Genomic DNA, 23,314 nt, shown 5'->3' with positions numbered 1-23,314 from the left:
CTTGCCTAACATGCAAAGGATATTTAGATGGTAGAATTGATAGAATTTAGTAACTGATTGGATATGAGAAGGAACAGGAAGATGTGAAGAAAAGGAAAAGTAAAGAAAATGCCTCTTGGATCAGGGACATGCCTTGGGCAGCAAGGTAGACAGTAGTTATATTAAGAGTTAAATAATATAATATGCATAACAACTGCTAACAGCTATTCAGCTATTTGCCATTGTGCTAGGAACTGTGTTAAACACTTCATATGCACGATAAAATTTAATCCTCACACCAACTCTAGAAGGTAAGTACTATTTTTTTCTCTTTTACAGATGAGGAAACTGAGATTTAGAAGGGTTATATAATATGTGTGATATCACACAGCTATAAAAAAAACCTCAAGAGCCAGAACTCTTAGACATCAATTGCCTTCCAGTCAGAAAAATAAAGCAGATTTGGAGTTGTATATGGTCAACAGTATCACATGCTGCTAAGTAATGAAATCAAATAAGGACTGTCAGACAACAGTATCACGTGCTGCTAAGTAATTAACTAAAATAATTCATTTAATAAAATACTATAAAGTATTGGCAGGTAGAAAAGATGAGAGGACATTCTAGGCAAAAGAAACAACATGGAATGTTGCCCTGGGCTAGGAAGGCAAGACAATTTGTCCAGAATGATGACAGCTGTATTGGATTTGGGGAGGGGTGGTGCTCAGGGCATGGGAACTAGGAACACAGATAAATATGAAAAAGTAGGTAGAAAATGATGCCAGTGGTGGGGGAAATGGATAGCTATCATTGGGAGTGGGAGGGAGGACCCAGATGAACAAGACACACAGCAGCCTTCTTACTGTCAACTTCGAGTGCTTTGTCATATGACACATATCACGCTAGGAATGGTGGCTATTTTCTTTATCTACCTTGACTCATATATCACATATATTTATACCTCTAGGGTGTCATGACTGAAATAAATTTTCCAGACTAACTTTATAAATGTATAGAGAAGCAAAGAGAAGAAAGAAGCAACTTCTCTGAAGTTTGGGTTATTTTCCATTTTGATGGCCAAATGTAGATTAAAAGTTGAAAGTCATCCATCACATAACAAGCCCTTATGTGCCAAGTATTGAGGATATGAAGATGGGTGAGTTATGGTCCCTGCCCTGAGACACTCAGAGTACGGCCCAGAAGATGAGCATTTTTTTTATTTATTTATTTTTTAATTTTTTTATTTTACTTTAAGTTCTGGGATACACGTGCAGAACGTGCAGGTTTGTTGCATAGTATACATGTGCCATCATGGTTTGCAGCACCCATCAACCCGTCATCTAGGTTTTAAGCCCCGCATGACTAAAACACCAAAAGCAATTGCAACAAAGGCCAAAATTGACAAATGGGATCTAATGAAACTAAAGAGCTTCTGCACAGCAAAAGAAACTAGCATCAGAGTGAACAGGCAACCAACAGAATGGGAGAAAATTTTTACAATCCACCCATCTGACAAAGGTCTAATATCCAGAATCTACAAGGAACTTAAACAAATTTACAGGAAAAAAACAACCCCATCAAAAAGTGGGTGAAGGACCTGAACAGACACTTCTCAAAAGAAGACATTTATGCGGCCAACATTTTAACCAGTGGTTTATAATGCCATGGGCTATGTGCCCAAGGAGATGGTACTGAGCCATGTGACAATAGTGCAGGAGAGGGACTGGCTGTTGCATGGGGTGGAGTGGGGTGGGGTGGGGGCTGGGACACAAGGCCAAGCTCACGATCATGAGATCCTCATTGTGCTCCCCTGCTGTTTCTCTGAGCTTTCACTGACCTCACAAGAGCATTCGCCCCCGTATCCAGTGAGTCATTCAGTGGCTCCTCCAATCTGCCCAGAAATGTTTTGGGAATCCAGTTACCCTTCTCCATGCATGTGTTCAGGCTCTCACGGTGGGCCTGGACCCTTGCAGAAGTTCCCTAGCTGATCTCTTTGCTTCCTGTCTCTTTCCTCTCCTACCTACATTCTGTGCTGCCTCCAGAGAGCTCTTTCTAAGAACGGAGCTTTTGTCCCAGCGTGGCGTGTAAAATCCTTGGAGATGTTGGCCTCTTCTCCCTTTCCAGCCTCACTTCTTGCCATTTTCCCCGGTACCCCCTAAGTCCCAGTTCTCCAAACAACTCGTTGCTTCTAATACTAAGTGTCTGTGCCATCCCATTCTCTCTGCCTGGATGCCCTCCAGCTGGTCTTTTCAGTGACTCCTTTAAGAAGAAGGGCTCCTCTGGGGTATTTTGAAAATATGCCTGTGAATAGAGGATGTGCGTCCTTATCGGACTATAGGCCCTACATTTCCTGCTCTGAGAATTTTCATCCAGAAAGATCTGAATGTCCAGACCCAAAGAAAACTATTTTTCTTTTTGTCTTTATACTTTGCCAGAACAATAAATGTCAAATAACTTTTCTTACCACATCGATAAGCCTACAACTGTCATGTCACCCCACTCTTAAGCAAGGCTTGCTTTATAAAGTATTGGAGGACATGTCGTAGTTTATGAAGGCAAAGTGCATTAAATTTTTTAAATAGTGCTAGGTTATTAACCTAATGCTTATTCCCACAATGCATGTGGCACACTTGAGGACCATAGGAATTGCAAATGCACATCTGGATTACTAAGATTTGTTAATCCTCTCTAGTTGATCTGAAATAATGATTAGTCACCAGGAGAGTAAAAAGCTTTGGTTCCCTCATGCTGCCAAATGGAGATCAAAGTGCCATCAACACTTCCCACTAGCTATTGTTGGAGCCACTCTTGTACCAAAGGAAACAAGATTTTGTCTTGTCTTGTATTTGAAATATTGGAGGAAAAAAATCAAATTAGGCTAGATGTGATTGGTGTGAGGCAAGAGTCAGTGACTCAGAAACATAAAAGGAAGTTAGAGAAAGTAAATGACCAGAACTGCCTGTTGTATATTTCTTGGTGCAAAGAAAAGAGAAGATGCTTTTGCCAGAGAATGGAGGTGGAAAGAAGAGAGTGATGGGAAACTTTAAATAAATGGGAACACTTTGCAATGGACAACCTGGAGTTCCTGTTCCAGGGTGGTCCTGCAGAGAAGTGTCATGAGAGAGTGGAATAGTTGAGTGTTGCACAGGAAAGAAACATGGGCTGAACTTGGAACCAAGGTTCTGTTTCCAAAAATAGAGTTATATTAACTGCACAAAGCGCATAGATTGAGGAAAGCCTGTGCTTCTGTTCAGGCCTAGCAGGCCAGCAGGTCTCTAGGCCATCTGGCCTGTTTCTCCTGGGTTGCCCAGTGGTTTATAATGTGAGGTTTTCTCATCAAGTAGAGGAGAGCTTACATATTTATTTGCAGATATATGAGATTGTACAGAGGAAGAATGATTTGAAGTGGGGCAGAAATCAGGCCCATTGAAGATGCTAGAAAAAAAATTAAAACCGCTTCCGAAGCATTTTAATGAGTCTGGCAAAAGCCATTTTGAACTAATTTCAGACTTTTCGCCTCCAACTTGCATATAGAAATTGCACCAAGGATGATAAGTAGATTGAGAGAATTTTTTTTAAAAAAAAGATAGAATAAAATTTTCTTTCTTTTGTTGGTTATTGGTATTTCATCTGTTTTTTTAAAAAAGGTATTCAGAAAAGTTTAGAATCCAGAGGATCATTGAAACAGAGATTAGAGTTGGGAGGGAGTGAAATGTCTGAAGAAACGGCTGCACTAGAAAGGTAGGCTAAGAAGAGTGAGTGTTCTTGAGTTGTTATGAGCTAAGACGTAAATGGAAATGTGGTTGTCATGGGGACTATTTGCAGTAGAATAAAGTATTTTGGTTTGTCAAGAGAGATAGATCTTTTTCTAGCACTAATGTTAGGGTTCCACCCTCCCTGGAATCTCAAGGTACATCGGGAACCCCAGCACGTCTCGCAGACCCGCTGGCTGGCACTGCCCCTCCACTGGTGTTCTGGGGCACGAGGCTGCCTGCTGTCCTGCAGGGCACATTTGCCATCTTACAACCTGCTTTCCCAGGATGTAGTTCTCTACCCTATGCCACTTCTTTCTCAATACAGAAAAGAGCCTGTCCTTTCATTCCCCACCGCATAGCTGAGGCCAAATCATAACATTTAAGCTTTCCAGAAGGCTTTTACATAAAGGAAGAATAAGGGAACAGCCTCAAGACTGGACCCTACATGGGACTGCTCCTAAAGTACAGAAGCCAGCTTTTTCTCTGGCACTGAAAGTGGGCCACTCACCTGCTCACAGTGGGAGTGCCCTTCTCATCCCTCCCTGGACTCAGCCCTCAGTGCCTCCTCTTCAGCTACAGAGGGAGTTTTCCTCAAAGGATATGGTCTGCAGCACCAGCCACACCTCATCTGAAACACACTTTAATTATTATGTGGACGCTCACTCCTCCTAGTCATCAACCTGCTGTTCCAGAATCCAGCAGTCACTTAACCTTTGCATAACCACTAGGACGTAAAGTGTTTTTCCACCATACAGGAGAGATCGGTTTCCAAAGGTGGATTTTAGTTTTCAATGATGAAGAAACAGGAAAACCACATGTAACTTGGCCATTTTCCCACATCATGGTTTTAAAAAACGTTGTTGTTTAGACCCAGCCAGAGCATCCTATGCTCGTGGGCACTCTGGTGCTACCCAAGACTTCCTTAACATTTTTGGTAAAAACAAAGCCACAGGTTTTGTGCCTCTTGCCCTCCTCATCTCTGACCACCTTCCCTGCCTTCTCCTTGTTTCCCAGGGGTCTTATCTTATCCTTGGCTTGGGAGAATGTGTATCCACAGCAGGATAGGTGTTTCTAGTATTAAGGATCCAATTGACCTTTGCCCACCCCCAATCAAACCTGTCCCTTGTTAGAAGAGAGTGGAGACGAGGGAGAAGCCTCTAGGAGTCTTCTTGGTGGGAAAAAGGTATGGATATCCTCAGAGCATTTCCTGCATGCCAGCAGTCCACATGGCCTGTTTTCCAATCACATCTTTGCACGTCCAAACTGTCACTAGGATGCAAATTTCTCACAGTCTCAGGATGGGTCATTTCATGTTTCTGTGCCCCACAATGCTTGACTCTAAGAGATACTCAGAAATTGATGACCAAACTAATACCTAACACTATCTCCTAACTCTTTGTTAATTACAACATGAGCGAAAAGATCACAGACTCCTTTGCAAGGGTTTATTTTTCCCTTTAGCAATACCTGTGCTTGAAAATAAATTCCTTGTTTTGTTTTGTACTTTGCAGTCCACCTGTGTAGACATGTAAACAGTCTCTATCATGTAGAGCGTTTAAAAAGCTGTCCAGACACTTCTCAAAAGAAGACATTCATGCAGCCAACAAACGTGAAAAAAAGCCCATCATCACTGGTCATTAGAGAAATGCAGATCAAAACCACAATGAGATACCATTCCATGCCAGTTAGAATGGCGATCATTAAAAACTCAGGAAAAAACAGATGCTGGAGAGGATGTGGAGAAATAGCTTTTACACTGCTAATGGGAGTGTAAATTACTTCAACCAGTGTGGAAGACAGTGTGGCAATTCCTCAAGGATCTAGAACCAGAAATACCATTTGACCCAGCAATCCCATTACTGGGTATATACCCAAAGGATTATAAATCATTCTACTATAAAGATGCATGTACACGTATGTTTATTGTGGCACTATTCGCAATAGCAAAGACTTGGAACAAACCCAAATGCCCATCAATGATAGACTAGATAAGGAAAATGTGGCACATACATACCATGGAATACCATGCAGCCATAAGAAAGAGTGAGTTCATGTCCTTTGCAGGGACATAAATGAAGCTGGAAACCATCATTCTCAGCAAACTAACACGGAAACAGAAAACCAAACACCGCATGTTCTCACTCATAAGTGGGAGTTGAACAATGAGAATACATGGACACAGGGAGGGGAACATCACACACCAGGGCCTTTTGGGGGTGGGGGCAAGGGGAGGGAGAGCATTAGGACAAACACCTAATTCATGTGGGGCTTAAAACCTAGATGACGGATTGATGGGTGCAGCAAACCACCATGGCACATGTATACCTATGTAACAAACTGGTACGTTCTGCACATGTATCCCAGAACTTAAGGTATTAAAAAAAAAAAGCTGTTGAGGAAACATTTTATTTCCAGCTGTAGTGCCAGCCAGTAATGTTGTCTGAGGCCGGCTTCTCTTGGGACTGATTCTGTCTCCTGTGTGCTTGGTCCTGACACCTGAGTTCAGCTGAGGTGTTCTGGAGCCCAGGGGACCCCTGGTGGTACAGAGCAGACTCCAGAGGGCTGGTGAAGGTTGTGTTTTAAGTCACAGAAACAGCTCTCGACATTGACTTGGTTTGTCGAAGGAGCTAATTAAATAATGCTAATAGCTGGCAAACAGTGATGTCAGATGGTTAAACAGTGGCCCTGGCTGCTGAGTTGGATGGGGGAAGGAAGAAAATAAGGGAGAAGGTCTAAATGTAGCCAAGGAAGGATGAGCCTTTTATATCTCATGCAGATTAATAATAATTTTTATTAAAAGTGTCTAACGCTGTGGTGAGTGCCACAAGATTTGGTTTGTGGACAGACTTTAAAGATTTCTTCACAGAAGTAATCTATTTTATTACTGGGTAACTAATTGAAAATAAGCAATATGCAATGAAACATTTATCTGAGGGTTCCTGACTGTTTATTCAAAGTTGCCAGAATGCCAAGAAAGGGGAATCCAAGGATAGATGAAGGGAGAGCTTCAGGAGTCAGGGAGTCTCTTGGTCTGCCCATGTGTCTCTCTCTTTGCCCTTTTCAAATCCTCTCCAGCCTTCCCTCCCAGGGAGCTTGCTATGCTTAATGGCAGACTGGTGTTCTCTCGGTCTACCCCAACTATAATTTTGCTTGATAACATTCAGGGTATTGGTAGCTATTTCCTCAGTTACAAAGAATAGTGTGCGGTAATTTGGAAGCTTGATTTCTGACAGAAAAAATTAGGGAGAAATACTGCAAACATGAGCAGTCATGGGAACTTCATGGTTGAAGCTTTAAAGCTAGTTATTGATGGACATTTTTGTCTTTGGGGACAGTGGTACAAAGCTGGCTTCCAAACTGTATTCAGGTTAGTAATTTTTATCTCTACTAAAGCAATTTGCAGAATATGTGCAGTATAGCTTTTTTTCATAATTTAAAAAAAAACCCAACCTTTGGATTATATACATTTAGACAAAGGTCTGGAAAAAAAACACAATAAACTGATAGGAGATGTTACCTCTGAGAAAGCAAGTGGGATTGGAATCTACAAAGGGTCCATTTGCTTTATATTATTTGAATTGTTTACAGTATAAACGTATTTTAAATATAAAGATTAAAGTTAAAAGAATCCAAAGACAACTTTCAGAGCATATAGGCATTTGTTTCAAACTTCTCTGGGGAGAAAAAAGTTAGTGTATTTTATTTACATAATTCTGAGATAAAAATAATTATTTTAGTAATGTACTACTTTGAGTTTCCTTGGGCATATTTATAGTACCTAAATTTTCTAAAGTGGATACTTAAAACATCTGCTATTAGTAATCTATCTTTGGCCACATGGTGGTAATGAGAAATTTGTTTTCCTTGCAAGACAATATATATATATTTATGGAGTACTTTTGTTTTCAAAGTCTCATCGTGATTTATATAACCACATGATATTTTTTGAAAATGGTATAACAATTTTATTTCTGATGGGAAAGTACTTATATAAGTCTGTCCTAGGAAGTTAAAAAGCTAAAATGGGTGCCATATAACCAGCAGCGAAGGCCATTGCATTGGTTTGTTGTCCTTTCATCAGTTTTTACAAACTTGCTTGGTTTCGTCTTTTTTTTCTTAATGTGACATATGGAGTTGGTAGTCTTTCTAATAGCGATTTAGTGGGAGTATAGATAATGGCAGAATGATAGTAGCTTTCACAAGTGTAATTAACTTCTTATAAAGTACAGTTCTTCAGGACGAATCTTGAAATAGAATGACTATTTCCAGATCTGGGCTTTTGTCCCCCTCCTTTATAATTCAGTTACTTTTACTTCTGTGCTGTCAGTTTAGTGATTCTTCAACAAGACTTCCCAAACTTCAAATTTGTTTATATATTTTCTGTTTAGCTATGTCTTTTCATCAGATTACACATAAGTGTTTTTGAAATAGCTGCAAGGTTTGACCCCTATGTGCCCCGTGATTGAACATCAGTCATTTGAAAAATCAGACACTCAGCTGTCATCCCTGTGGTCCAGTTTCTAAAACCAAGAATCATGAACTGTCTGGGGATAAGGCAAATGGAAGACAAACCGAGCTACTGTCTGTCTGCTGATTCTTGCATCTAGTGTTTTTCCTTACCCTTTTCATTCTGCCAGGGCGGGGAAAAATCATTCAAGGATGTTTACTGACATTTCTGCATATGTTTTTGAATGCCTCAGGAATTATTTGACTTTTCCTTTGTGATAGTCTAATCCGAAGTGTCTGTTTGCTCCAATGTATTTTTAATAGCCAAGAAACAAATACATTTAGTTTTCTTCCTTTTGATAAAAAGTTGTTTGAGAAAGGAAAGTATCAATTTGACCCATTTCTATTATTTTTCTAGCACATTCTAATTATGTTATAAAAATAGCAACAACAAAGTAACTTAGAGAAATCCAGGAGGAAATGAACCTGTTGACTTGGAGGATATATATTCATGTATCACTAATCCTGTGTTTAATAGAATGTTTCTTAAAGAAAAAAGTTTTCTCTTCCCAACTTAGAATGGAAGACCAATGGCAGGGGTAGCAAGCCCCTACTAAGCACCTGCACCCCAGTGGATGTCACAAAGTGGGTCCTCCATAAATATTTGCTGAAATTTTTAAAAAATGAACGGGAAACCTCAAGGAAAAAGATTGCTCCCGGAGGAATTCCTTGGATTATTTATTTGTTATTTGGTGATACAGATCAGCTGGAATGTGAATAATACAATTGCTTGTTTCTTAGAATCTATTCCACTTTCAATCTTTTTGAGTCACATTTGTAAGATATACAGTACCTATGTTTTGATGATTGTATGGGCACCAATAAACAGTAGAGGACTTGTTTTCTTATAGCCATTTAAATTTTAATTATCACTGGGTAGTGAATGCCACCCCATTTGTTCCACAGGCTGATCTACCAAAGTGGGAACTGGAGTTGAACTGAGGAGGGACCTAACAGAGTAATCGAGATGAAAGAGAAGTTTCAGAGACATGAACATGTAGTATAGTTAAAAACAAGCTAGACATTTTTAGTGTATTTTAGAGAACTTCCTATGAGGTCACTAGAACATAAAGGCTGTGATCAGAGGCAAAGGCCAGAGGTTGCTACAGGCCACCATCTTGATCTGTCAAGATAACCTGGTCTTTTTCTACTTTAATATGGTACTTTCTTATAGCCCAATAAAGAACAGATTGTTTATACTCTTTGACCCTCCATTCCCTAAGGACTTTTTAAATAGCAGTTTGGAATCGGTGGGTACATTGTTTAATACTGAACAGGTGTTTGGCAAATTCAAATAAGATTTCAGAGATTCTTCTGCACAGAAGGTATTTAAAGAAGCAACTTTTGTGGACAGAGCCCATTCCCTGTAACCATAACTTTGACTCACCAGGAGCTGGGTTTCTGAGGCAACTATTGCCTTTTTCTAACTGCAGCGGTCTGTTTGTATATCCCCTTCTCTCCACTGGGAGCAAGGAAGACAAATGAGGAATGAAGATAAAATTCTAGATAGATAGCTGGGGCTCATTCAGCTCAGGTTTTTGTCTAATCCAGTGGGCGGATTTGAGTCTTTTTCATATGAAAGTATTTTAGCAACTTTTAGTGCTTTCTACAACTTCCATTTTCATGAGCTTTACAAACTGTGCTCTCTGAGGGTGGTCTAAGCGAGGACTGTATCTGTTCAGCTGATGTTGCAGGAGGGGAGTTGGTGACACCGTCAGGCCTTCATGATGCCTTCAGTCTGGGGAAAATGACTCATCCATCCAACTCTTTGTGGAGAATTTAAATGACAAGTGACATATCAAGTACACTTGGCCCTTGAACAACATGGGATTAGAGGAATCAACCTCCCACACAGTTAAAAATATATGTATAACTTTTGACACTTCCAAAACTTAATTACTAATAGCCTACTGTTGACCAGAAGCCTTACCGATAACATAAGCTGACAATTAACATAACACATATTTCATGTTATATACTGTATTCTTATAATAAAGTAAGCTAGGGAAAAGAAAATATTATTAAGATAAAATATAATTACTATTTGTTAAGTGGAAGTGGATCACCATAAAGGTCTTTATCTTCACTGCCTTCGCCTTGAGTAGGCTGAGGAGGAGGAGGAAGAGGAGGTGTTGGTCTTGCTGTCTCACAGATGGCAGAGTCAGAAGAGGTGGAGGAGGTGAAAGGGGAGGCAGGAGAGGCAGGCACACTCATAATTTCTATTGAAAAAATCTGAGTATAATTTGACTCGCACAGTTCAAACCTGTGTTTTTCAAGGGTCAGCCATAATTGCTAAAATAGCAGGGCTGGAGATAAGGTTATCTGGAGGGGGCAGATTGCTGGCCTCTCCATCCTCATTAGATAGTGCTTATCCAATGCCTTGGTTTGCAGGATGCTAAAGTTCTCTTCAAAGCATTGTGGTCTTATAGCATTATTGTTACTTACTCCCCTTGACTAGAGCAATTGAAATGTTAAAGGAAAACAAAACTTTCTGTAAAGAATGGCTGTGTAAATCGGTCCCTCTGTTTAATCTCCACAATTTTGCTACTTAAGTTGAATAAATGTTATTTTTCCCAGAAGAAGTTGGAGAGCATATTCAAGCAATGGTTTGATGCAATCCTTTATAAGTTGTGAGACCTTTGTGTGCATGTGTGCTGGGGTTGAGTGCAGGAGGTAGAGATGACAGTTTCCAGTGCTTTCTACACGTGACACAGGTTAGAATTCCCGAACAATGAAACTTTCCAAGAATGCCATTTCTTGGAAATACCTGCTTTTTAAGGCCACCTTAGGCATGACTTTTAAAATGGAACAATTAAAATTTGCATTTCAAAGCCATCTAATTGGCCCTCTATTCTTTTGAACTATGAGTGGTCTTTTTAAGTAAATTTCAGCATACTTAATTTTTTTTATATATGTGACTTTGAATTTTTTTCTGCTTCATTAGATCTTTTTATAACTTGGCCAAAAAGTTACTTAGTGATGCGCTAAGTGATGAGATTCTGTCTTCAAAATTCACACTGTTTTTGTCAGCCTTCATGATATTAGACAGTACTTAATGAGATGTTAGGAAAGGAATAATTTTGGGGAAATATACTTGAGTCAAATTGAATTCTTAGCTTCATTATGTTAATAATTATTTAATTCCAATTTTTTCTTTTAAAAGTTGCTTTCATTTTAACCATTTAATTAATGTTATGCTGAATTTTTATATGCATTGAAATGCTTATTTGGTGATATGAATAATGCAAAACTTCTACCAAACACCGAAGTCTGTACTTATTGAAAGTGGAGTTTCTGAACCTGCACTATTGACATTTTAGGACAGCTAAGTCTGTACTGTTGGGGCCTGTCCCGTGCAAGGCAGAATGTTTAGTAGCATCTAGCACCACCCACTAGATGACGGAATGCCCTACTCCCTTCCCCCAGTTGTGACAATTAAAATGTCTCTAGGCATTGGCAAATGTCCTCTGGGAGGCAAAATTACCCCTCAACCCCTGGTTGAGAACCACTGATGTAAAGTCGAAGCTCTTTCTTCCCAATAACAGAAAGGGATTCCTCATGATAGAGAGTGAAAGCAGAAGCCATGTGTGTTGCAAAAATAACTGTGGAAATCTGACTGGAAACATTATATTGTAGATCATTGTCCTAGGTTAAGTAAAACTCAAAATCAAAGGCAGGCTAAATATTGAAATAATGCAAGAATCAATAAATTATTTTTACATAGAATATTTCTGGACCAAGATGGAAGTAGACTGAAGTACAATATGGAACACTACCTGGACAAGGTAGTAATTCAGTTTCAGGCCACTGAAGGAAACTGACAGATCAGATTCAAAATGCTGTTGACCTTGACGAATATTTCCCTTGAATATGCGTAATATCCTTGACCTATGTAAGATAACCTGACATGGACCAGAAGCTTTATTGAGTCCCTAATTCCTATATTTTGATGTTTTGATTTCACAGGTATTTCCAGCTTGCTTTTCTCTCACCTTTGATCCTCCACGATATTGTGTTCTCTTGGTTTTCTTGCCGCCTGTTTGTCTCACCTTTCGGCTTTCCTTTCTTATGCCCTCCACCCGAACACTGGTTATCCCCACAAGCTAGGCCTTGCCCTCCTTTTTCACCTTCCTTCTTCATTAACTCTCAATTACCTCAAATACCAGCTCAGTCCTATTCCCAATTTCCAAAAGCTGTAGAAACAGACTTTTTTTTTTTCCATGACTCCTTTGTTGGCAAAATCTGACCCAATTAATATGAAGCTTTTATAGTCATCATTGATCCCACCTAATGTGAACATGTGTGTACGTCACTGCAGAACTGTGAATATGCTGACCACAAGCCACTGCCCAGATGTCACTGGTAAGGATAAGTAATGTGTGATATCTGTGCTGCACCATTTTTCTAAAATCTGAAAAATTCAGAATTCTAACATATTTGGCTCCCCAAGCATTGGGTAAGGTACAGCTGCTACTTCTATGTGCAGCATCGCAAGTCAATAGCTCTTAATGATCACTTCATTGCTTGCCTTTTGGATATCTTCAGCTATTGATGGAGCATTCTTTCAATGCTTGAAACAATTTTTTAAAAATTGTGGCAATTCGGGCCGGGCGCGGTGGCTCACGCTTGTAATCCCAGCACTTTGGGAGGCCGAGGCGGGCGGATCACGAGGTCAGGAGATCGAGACCCCGGTGAAACCCTGTCTCTACTAAAAATACAAAAAATTAGCCGGGCATGGTGGCGGGCGCCTGTAGTCCCAGCTACTCAGAGAGGCTGAGGCAGGAGAATGGCGTGAACCCGGGAGGCGGAGCTTGCAGTGAGCCGAGATTGCGCCACTGCACTCCAGCCTGGGCGACAGAGCGAGACTCCATCTCAAAAAAAAAAAAAAAAAAAAAAAAAAAATTGCGGCAATTCATTTTCCATGCTCTAAGAAACAGAATATTCCTGATGGTGTTGTTGGTACTAAGTACTCTAGTCTTCAAAACTTGAGGTTATCTTTTTCTTTTTAAGATGGAGTCTCACTTTTGTCCACAGGCTGGAGTGCAATGGTGCGAACTTGGCACTGCAACCTCCGTCTCCCGGGTTTAAGCAATTCTCCTGCTTCAGCCTCCCAAGTAGCTGGGATTACAGGTGCATGCCACCACACCCAGCTAATTTTTGTATTTTTAGTACAGATGAGGTTTCACCATGTTGGCCAGGCTGGTCTCAAACTCCTGACCTCAGGCGATCCTCCCACCTCAGCCTCCCAAAGTTTTGGGATTACAGGCATGAGCTACCGTGCCCGGCAGAGGTTTTCTTAGTGTTTCCTTTTCTCTACTTGCCCAGCTCATTAAATTCTCAAGGCTTCTAGATCCTCATGCACAAGTTTCTTTTCATCTTTGTTATCACTTGCAGTAACTTTAGTCTTGAGCTGCTGGATCAGCCTCCATTTGCACATGGCCAAAGTATCTGTTGTTTTCCTCTTTCTATGATCTACTGCGACTTTGCAGAGTAACATTCTAGGCATTTCCACAACCGCCTTGACATGGTCTCATCTCTAGCCATGTAGCCACAGGGGCTTTTCTGTACCATTGAGACACACAGGTTCTTTAATGTAAAGTGTTTTGATGCCATGTCCTGCTCCTTGGTTGATTTTCTCTCCCTGACTGCAGAGCTCCTTTTCGGAGTATCTGTCCACCATCGCCCTCGGTTTTATCTTCTCCATACAACCTTCCCTCGGTGCAGTGAGTCACATTTTAGAGGGGGAGTTGCCTTCCAAAGGCCTGGTAAAAATGCAAAATTCACAAAAGTCAGACCTATTTTTTTTGTAGGAAATGATTCACGTTACGTAAAATTGTAAGCGTAAAGTGACAACCTTTTAATGTTTTATGTCACTATTTCAAATTCACATAAAATAAGACCATTTGAAAGTCTATCTACCAAGAGCTAATCTGACTTTGTCTTTTCATCTGCACTTAGACTGCAATTGGTGGTGTTTCACCATCCACTTGCTCCAGTGCTCAGATACTTCATCTTCATTTAGAGATAGCTCATCCCTCTGGACACTCTGAAAATGTTTCAGTATCTACAATTTGTAAGTCACTTTAAATAATAATGTATTACAATATTATGGCTTTCTGGTAGCTGAAATGAAAGAATTGTGGGAGATTTCTACTCAGTTGAAGAACTCTACCCAACTGGTACAGATAACAGATCATCAAGAGCTTGGAGGGGCTTCAGTAGCACACCCCAGACTTTGACTCCATGAGAATTATCTAGAGCCACATTTTAGTCTGTGTGTTGGAAGAAGACATAAGTGGTATGCTTATTGTCTTAGTCTGTTTGAGGTGCTGTCCTAGAATAGTATAGACTGGGTGGCTTAAACAGCACACATATGTTTCTCATAGTTCTCAAGGCTGGGAAGTTCAAGATCAAGGTGCTGCAAGATTCAGTTCTTATTCAGGACCCTCTTCTTGGTTTGCTCTGTCCTCACATGGTGTAGAGTGGAAGCTCTGGGGTCTCTTCCTTGTCTTATAGGGGCACTAATCCCATGATGGGGGCTCCACCCTCATGACTTTATCTAAACCTAATCACCCAAAGGCTCCATCTCCAAATACCATCATATTGGGTATTAGATTTTAACATACAAATTTTGGAAAGACACAGATATTCAGTCCAGAGGACTATCTTACTAAATTACTGGTTAGTGAGAAAATCCAATGATTATGACACACCAAAGTTATGGATCAGAGCTCACAAAGTCATATTAATGTTCGTGACATTGCACATTCTCCGTGTATGTCCCCAACATCAGCATTGGCCAGGGCAATAGCTAGATATTATGAATTCATGAAAAATAATGTAGGTTTTGATACAGAATAAGCGGGCAATGTGTTATGACTTGTTAAAACAACCACAGAACAGGGACATGTGTAGAAAGGTGTATGGCCCTTGGGAGGTAGTGGTCTCACTGCATTCCCCCAAGTCATCAATCTGTTTGCTGTGTTGACTGCATCTGGCTCTCCTTTCACGTTCTTACCATCACATCTTCTTTGTGCTTTATTATAGAAATTTTCATATGTATATATTTTCTGCTTGCAAGTCTTTAGTGCTAATAGACTTTTAGCTGCCTGAGAACAAGGACTGTCTGTTCATCTTTCCTGTCTCCAGCTCTAGCAGAGTACTTGGTATTTAATACTCTCTTAACAAAAATTGCCAGACTGCCTCTGTGACCCATCTCCAGGGGGATGCTGGCAAACCAGGTGACATCTAGAGAGGGGCAAGTAGATTTCTGAGAACTTTTTGAATCCAAATGACATAAGGTAACATAATGAGTAGTTGATGGAACTGTGATTGTTCAGGCTGGAAAATAATTATGTTTGCAAAATATGTTATAATTTTTGGCACACAGAGCATGGGATACAGAAAGGAGATAAAATAGTGGTTAAGAATTTATAGCAGTGTCACCTTGGGCAAGTCTTGGTGTATCCATTTGTAAAATCAGGACAGAACAGAGTGATTACCCCACTGGGTAGTTGAGAAGCATTAATGCTTGGGGAGATGTTGATAGTAAGTGCTCAGTAAGTGGCACAACTTTCTCTATTCTTCTACCTATATTTCCTCCTTCTCCTCTCTTTCTCCTCCCCCTCCTCCTCTCCAGCTTTCCACTGGGGGCATTATCATATCTATTATATAGACAAGGAAGGTAAGGTCAGAAAGGTTACATGATACATTTGATATTTCTTTAAAATATGTGAAAGAAGAAACTGTAATCTAAGTTTTGGCCCATTATTCTTTTTTGGACAGAATGTCCATCTTCACACATTTTGGAAAGCATTATGTAGAAGACAGAGGTGACTCAGTCTACATTGCTTCAGAGGGCAGAGCCAGGGCCCATGGGAGGATATTACTCACATCCATACTAGGTGGCAGGTGCAATCGGAACTTCTCTTCTTCCCTGGCATCAGGAACGGCACTGTGCAGATTGTAAGGAGTCCACAAATCATTGAATTAATAGAATTTCACTACTGAAACAAGGACTAGGGTCTTATTATATTCTGCCATGGAAAACAAGGTTTGAAAAGTTCTTCTGCTGTTAAAATATGTAGAGAGAGTTCTCAGGAGTGATCAGAAGGACGTACAATAGCAGAAATGGAAGGAGAACTCAAGCGCAGTCAGAGCTTTTTCAGGAATTCAGCAAATGACTAGTTGCATTAATTCTCAAGTTATTTTTGAGAACTGAGTGGTCAGCAGTTTTCAGGAACTGTTTTTATTCTGTCAGGAAGACTGGGGAAATGAAGATGATATTTAAAAATAAGATCCATGATAATTGTGAAAGTGCCCATAAATTCCTGGTGCAAGGACCACCTAGTCAAGGAGACAGGAGAAATAAGGCATCTTTTACATTATTAACATACTGAATGGGTAACCTTACCTCATTTGGTATTTCTTCTCATACATTTTTTAACATAATTTTCTCACGGAGAAACACTTTTTATGCAGTGATTTCTATTCATTCTTTTGACTTTTAAGAAAAATAATCTTGCAGATTTTTTTTAAAGCATGATGAGAATAAGAAATGCAAGATATATTGAAAGAGGGATCAAGAAGACAACATTAGCATTTTTTTTTTTTTTTTTTTGAGACAGAGCCTCCTTCTGTTGCCCAGGCTGGAGTGCAGTGGTGCAGTCTCGGCTCACTGCATCCTCCGCCTTCCAGGATCAAGTGATTCTCCAGCCTCAGCCTCCCGAGTCGCTGGGACTATAGGCATGTGCCACTGTGTTCGGCTAATTTTTTTTTTTTTTTTTTTTTGTATTTTTAGCAGTGATGGGGTTTCACCATGTTGGCCAGGATGGTCTTGAACTCCTGACCGCAGGTGATCTGTCTGCCTCGGCCTCCCAAAGTGCTGGGTTTACAGGCGTGAGCCACCGCGCCCGGTCAACACTAGCATTTTTTAGTGCTACACTATAGCTAAGCTATCATACATATCATCTCACTTAACTCTTCTTCATTTCATGCACATTTTGCAGACAAGAATTTGAGGCTCATGGGTTAAATAATTCACCCTAGGCTCTGCAGTAAAGAAGTAATGATCTATCTTAAAAGGCAGTCAATAGAGAGAAATTTTTCATAGAAATAGTTCTTTACTTCTCTTTTTTAAATTTTCTGGGAGCCCTAAATTATAAGGCAGTTGGTGGCATCTGACATATGCTTGATTTCCCAAAATACTCAGATGTCGCATACAAGTAATATCTCTGCCTTATTTATTTCATCCTCATTCATATTTTCCCCTAACTCTGTGCTTCCATCTATTACCCCCTCCGTGTTAAAAAGTGTGTTATTCAGGAAGCCATAGTAATTATGTATCAGAACTAATGGAAAAGAGCCTGGCAAATACATCTACTTGTTTTATACATGAGCAGAGTCAATAGAATTATCCTTGTGATTTGGAAGGAATTTAAAACCACGCAGATGATTCTGAAAATATTCTTCACCTTCAAGAACCCATCTATTTTTTTTTTGAGACACAAATTTTTGATGCTATCCCTCATTTGAATCCTAAAAATGTATTTGCCATCCTGCTACAGAAAGATGTGGAGGTCAGGGAGTAATGTGGTCTACTTTAAAGATTGGGTTTTTCTCCCCCCTTAAACATTTAGAAATAAAATATTTGTACCACTTCACTGGCAGAAATTCAGTAGCAATGGTAAGAATAGAGTTACCTTCTGTGTCTAGTGTTGCCTTTACAGTTGCTTTGTTTCATAGTTTTATAAATTGGGCTTTCTGGTTTCCTTGGAAACCCAGTTGTCGACATTGGTTGCTAAGGAGCAGCCTTGGCTGCACAAAGCATAAGGAGCTGCGAGTCTGCTACCGAGTGACTTCATTCTTGGCAGTAACAGGCTAGTAGGACTCTTAGGACCTGCTCATAGGGGGCCTCCATCTTGATTTTCAGCCTGAAGGATTCCTATGACTCTTCCTGATCTTTATTCTCCTGGTAGTTACCAAAGCTGTAGGTGTCTATGGGAACCGAGAATTGTGTAGCGTTTTAGAGCATCTTTGTCCTCAACTCTATTTTTTCAGTCACTTGCTATCAATGATTTATTCAACAACAGATAATCTTTTTCTGCAATTATACGATCCCAAATAAACTGTATTGTCTTCTCTGTTTTTAAGATGGGAGGTCTTCCTTCTGAAATTTAGCAGTGAGCAACAATGAAAGAAGCTAAGAATTGTTCATCCTTGCAAATCAGTGTGGTAGCATGACACTGGTACCAGACTGTGTCTGATCTACATTTTCTAATATTCCGGTTTGAAGAACTAGAGATTATAGTACATGTAAATGTACCATAACTAAATAGTTATCCAATTAAAACAAAACACAAAGAACTGTAACCCACATTTTCTGTATTGGCATACAACAGATATTATAGTTCTTATAAAAATACATCCCTAACTTGGGTTATACCGATTTCTGAATATGACTTTATAAACTTTTAGGCATAGTAATTCAGGTGCGCATCTGTCTGTGGTCATGGTCCACATGTCTGTTTCGTGGATGTATGCTGCACGCGGAGGTCGATGATGTGCTAATCTTTGAGATCAGAGGTAGCAAGGTCCTCATTTTTTGAATAAGTGTTAAGGACACGTGCAAGCTCCATTTCCGTAGTTCAGGTGTGAGCCACACAGAGCCATCCTCCTTGGCTGTCTGGAGGGCTGATTTGTGTTACAGCAGGTGGTGATGGAATTAAACCCTAACAGAACACCATTCATCTTCCTTATTTGTTTTGGGTGATAGCATTATGCAAATTCATGGTATTGTTTTATCTGTCAGATATCTTCAGATACCTGCTTTTAGAGGTAGTTTTTTGTTTGTTTGTTTGTTTGTTTGTAAACCCACATAGTTAAGTGAGACTCTTGTCTTACCCTCTCTGAACCTCATTCATTATCTCTAGAACTGGGCAAATAATGATACCTTATGGTTGTTATGGGAGTGAGATAGCCTATGTGAAATGTTTACTTAGGTATCTATCCCATAAGAGGCCCTTAAAAATAGTATCTGTTTTCTAAAAAAGGCAAATCCATAAAGACAGATAGATTAGTGGTTGTCTGGGGCTGGACATAGGAGGATAGCATGACTGCAAACAGGCATGAGGACTCTTTCCAAGGTAATGAAAGTGTTCTAAAACTGAATTGTGGTGGTGGTTGCCAATTGTATGTATTTACTAAAAATCATTGAATTATACAATTAAAATGAGTGAATTTTATGGCATGTAAGTTATACCTCAGTAGAGCTGTTTTAAAAAGTAGTAGCTGTAAGTGGTACAGTAGAGAATTAAACTTTGCTTCTCATAGGCTATTTTGGATAAGCGAGTAATATCTTAGAGGATTTGAGATGAGATGTCCCAGAATCCATGTAGTAATGAGTATGAATTATAATGAGATCTTGTTGATGTTATATATTATGATACAACAGAAAACTTTTTGTGATTACCTTATATTATATAATTTCCAGTTCTATAGAAACCTCCAACTTTCATGACTGTAGCAAAATAATTACTGTGGTTTTGTAATGGATTTGGATGACTCTATTTAACAAGGTAGGGCTGCTGGTTGCAGGGTGTATGGCTGTGATTCTTCTTTTGAGACTCATTGTCATCTGGCTGGATTGTATCTATCAGTCCAACAGCTTTATTGATCACCTAATATGTGTTAGTGATTTTCTAGAGGTTGGGGGTAGAAGAAGAGAGGTGCTCAGTTTTAGATGTGATAAGTTTGAGATCTCTTGTTAGTTGTACAAGAGAAGTTACTGCATAGGCAGTTGGCTACAAGGCTGGAATTCAGGAAAGAAGTCTGGCCTGAAGATATAAATCAGGAAGACATTAGCATATATATAATATTTAAAGCAATAAAACTGGATGAGCTCACCAAGGAAACACGTGTCATTAGAGAAGGGAAGAGTTTCAAGGATTGACCTTAGGTTGCTCCAAAATTAAGAGATGGGAAAAAGAAAGGGCACCCGCATAACGGACTGAAAAGGAGTGACTGGTTAGATAGGAATCAAGTCATCAGAATGGCATGCCCTGAAAGCATATCTGGGACAGAGGGACACTTGTGCATACACTGCTAATGGCTCAGATAAGAAGAGTCCTGAAAATGTGATGATTGAGTAGAATAACCTGGGGGTGTCTGATGATCTTGACAGAAGCAGCTTGGTGGAAATAGGTGAGGGAGCTAGTTTGGAAAAAAAATTAGAGGAGAAATTTATGCAAACATAGACAAGTCTTTCAGGAAGAAATGGAGAGGAAGCTGGTGAAGGAAGTAGGGTAGTAAGAATGGCTTCAATCTGATATTTGAATTATTAAACATTGAGAATTTGGTCTATATGGAGTAATTTAGATTTTAATTTCTTTGGCATGCCTCTCTCGATCAATATATCTTTACCGGTATTTTTCCAGTTTTGATTTGCAAGCTCTCAGCTTTTACAATGAAATTCAAGTTCTGTTGTGTTTGAATTAATTAATGTAAGATTTTTCCCTACTACCAAAAAGCAATATATTCTAGTGGTAAGGACCATGCACTTTATATCAGTCAAACTGGAGTGTGAGTCTGTCTTCTGCTCCTTGTTAGCTGTGTGAACTGGGAAAATTCTTTAGTGTTTCTTAGCCTTTGTTGCCTAATTTGTAAAATTTGGATAGTAGCATTCTTGCCTTTTAGAGTTATTATGAGACTTAAATGAAATAACACAAAGTGCCTAGTCCAACATCTAACACCCATACTTCCTGGTAAAGTTTAGCTTTCATGATAGCCACTAATTTATACTTTGATATGGAGTAAAATAGCATAGTAGAAAGAATGTAGGATTTGGAATTAGGCATACTTGAGTTTCTACCCCATTTCATCTCTTGGTATCTGTACATATTACTTAATATTGCTGAATTTGTTTCCTCATATCTGAAGTGAATATAATAATAACAGAATGAGGCTTAAATAAGATATCTATAAAATCACATAGAAAGTGCCACACAAATGTTAATTTTATTTATTTAAAATGAAGTTGTATTTTATAGAGATTACATTTCTTCTATTACATGTATATACTAAGAAAAGAGAACTCTTAGTATATTTTGGGGATTTTAAGGGTCCAATTTCATGAGAAATTTGGGCTCCAAATAGAATGAAGCACTCCAGTGGCAGTGTAAGGAGATATGTTCATATTATTTCTGGTCAAAAATTCTGAAGTGTTAAAATGCTACAAGCAGAAGGATAGAAATGTGCATTCTATTATGCAATTATATAAAAAAATTTCCATGTAGACTGACTCATTTTGCTCCAAGTGACCTAGCTTGGAGGCCAAGCAAGTATCTTTTTCTCTTTCTTCCAGAACACCATGTCTCCTAGGTCTCTTTATAAAGATGGGGGCCGGGCACGGTGGCTCACGCCTGTAATCCCAGCACTTTGGGAGGCTGAGGTGGGTGGATTGCCTGAGGTCAGGAGTTAGAGAGACCATCCTGGCCAACATAGTGAAACCCCGTTTCTACTAAAAATACAAAAAATTAGCTGGACGTGGTGGCAGTTGCCTGTAATCCCAGCTGCTCGGGAGGCTGAGGCAAGAGAATCACTTGAACCCAGGAGGCAGAGGTTGCAGTGAGCCGAGATCACGCCATTGCACTCCAGCCTGGGCAACAAAGAGCGAGACTCCATCTCAAAAGAAAAAAAAATTAAGTTAAAAAAATAAATAAAGATGGGAAAAAATGATACATAACAGCTGGTAAAAACCAAAAGTGAAGGAGAATGTGGTCAGCTAATCCTTGCAGAAACTTTGCAAATAAGAACAACCTAATGGTAAAAACTTGAAATTAGTGTGACCTTGTTTGATAAATATCTAACCTAACCTCATAGAAATTCTCTGACCAAAAACTGGGGTGACTTGGATCACTTTTGAGTCCTCTTGGTCACCCTTTACAGAGGTAGAATAGCGAAGTCCAGTACTGTTACTACTAGTTTACGTTTATAGAGTACTCAGCCCTTTTCAAAATACTTTCATGGGCTTTGTTGCTTATAATTCTCAGAACCATCCAGTGAGATAAGTTTTGAAACTTGTATTATGTCCCTGTTAAAAAGATACAAATGGTTTCTTTGGAAGATGTTGTTATTGCCTCTGGGTCAGGACTGGGACTGCAGCCACTTTAGGATGTTTTCGGATTTAAAAAAACATATTTTTTTTCAGCTTTTCAGGCATTATGCAACAAATGTGAATGGTCATATTCTGAGCTTCCTTGGAGACCTAAGGATTTGATTTTATTTTTCATAACACAAGCCTCTTGCATCAAAATTCATTTCTAACCTCACTCTTCACCAGACATAAAGTTGGCCCTCAAAGAGTTCTTTGTTGACTGGCTGATTGCAGTAAAGGCAAAGCATCCTGCTGGAGCACATGTGATCATTCTTGTTCAATTCTACTGCAGATGGATGCTGTTGCTCTCGTGTTAATTTAAAGGTATAGCACTAAGTTCTGACAGTTAAAATGTTTAGATTATATGCATTGCGATTCACTATGGTGTACACCTAACAAGTTGAGTACTATCACTGCTCAGAGAGTAATGGGGGGACATCCAAACAAGAGACATTTAGAGGCAATTCCAAAGCAACACAAAAATAAGGCTAATGTTGTGACACAACCTGAGTGAAGGCAAGGATCCAGGTGGGAAGAGGTGGCGGCTCTGGGAAAGGTGACCTGTCTTCTGGAGAGGAGTCTAATTTGATGGGTGGAGGGGATGGGAAGGAAACATACCATGAATATAGGGGAGATGAAGCAGGTCATTTCCTGTCACTGCCCTAGTGACTGAAAGTTGCCTTATGAGCAAGCATTGTTGCTTTCAAGTAGCCTAATATGTGGAGCCTCAGGGTGAAAAACAAAATCAATTTTAACAAATTAAGAAATGTTCTCATTGAAGAAAGAACCACGAATAGTGGTGTATTCTTGGTTTCTTCACTTCTTGTCTTTATTTCTGTTGCATGTTGGCATAGTTACTTAGCTTAATTTAAACTTAATTTAATATCGCTTGGATTCAGGAAGAGGACTGTGTTTTAAAAGA

The 23,314-nt window shown here is 39.5% G+C and overlaps 1 protein-coding gene and 1 long non-coding RNA gene across 3 annotated transcripts in view; one reads left to right on the top strand and one right to left on the bottom strand.

The window, feature by feature from the left end:
- The window catches only part of DCLK1 (doublecortin like kinase 1), a 346,715-nt gene that overhangs the window by 33,638 nt on the left and 289,763 nt on the right, over nt 1-23,314 (top strand). The window lies entirely within an intron of this gene.
- Nucleotides 7,661-18,199, bottom strand: LOC134732625 (uncharacterized). The gene is made up of 3 exons (XR_010115964.1): nt 17,942-18,199; nt 9,628-10,459; nt 7,661-9,190 (listed from the first exon to the last, which is right to left on the bottom strand). It is a non-coding gene; the product is annotated as an uncharacterized lncRNA (long non-coding RNA).

This window comes from Symphalangus syndactylus, chromosome 15 (genome assembly GCF_028878055.3).
Source record: "Symphalangus syndactylus isolate Jambi chromosome 15, NHGRI_mSymSyn1-v2.1_pri, whole genome shotgun sequence".
Taxonomy (NCBI): Eukaryota; Metazoa; Chordata; class Mammalia; order Primates; family Hylobatidae; genus Symphalangus; species Symphalangus syndactylus.
Note: the sequence above shows the minus strand (reverse complement) of the source record. Positions and strands in the feature narration are given on the sequence as shown.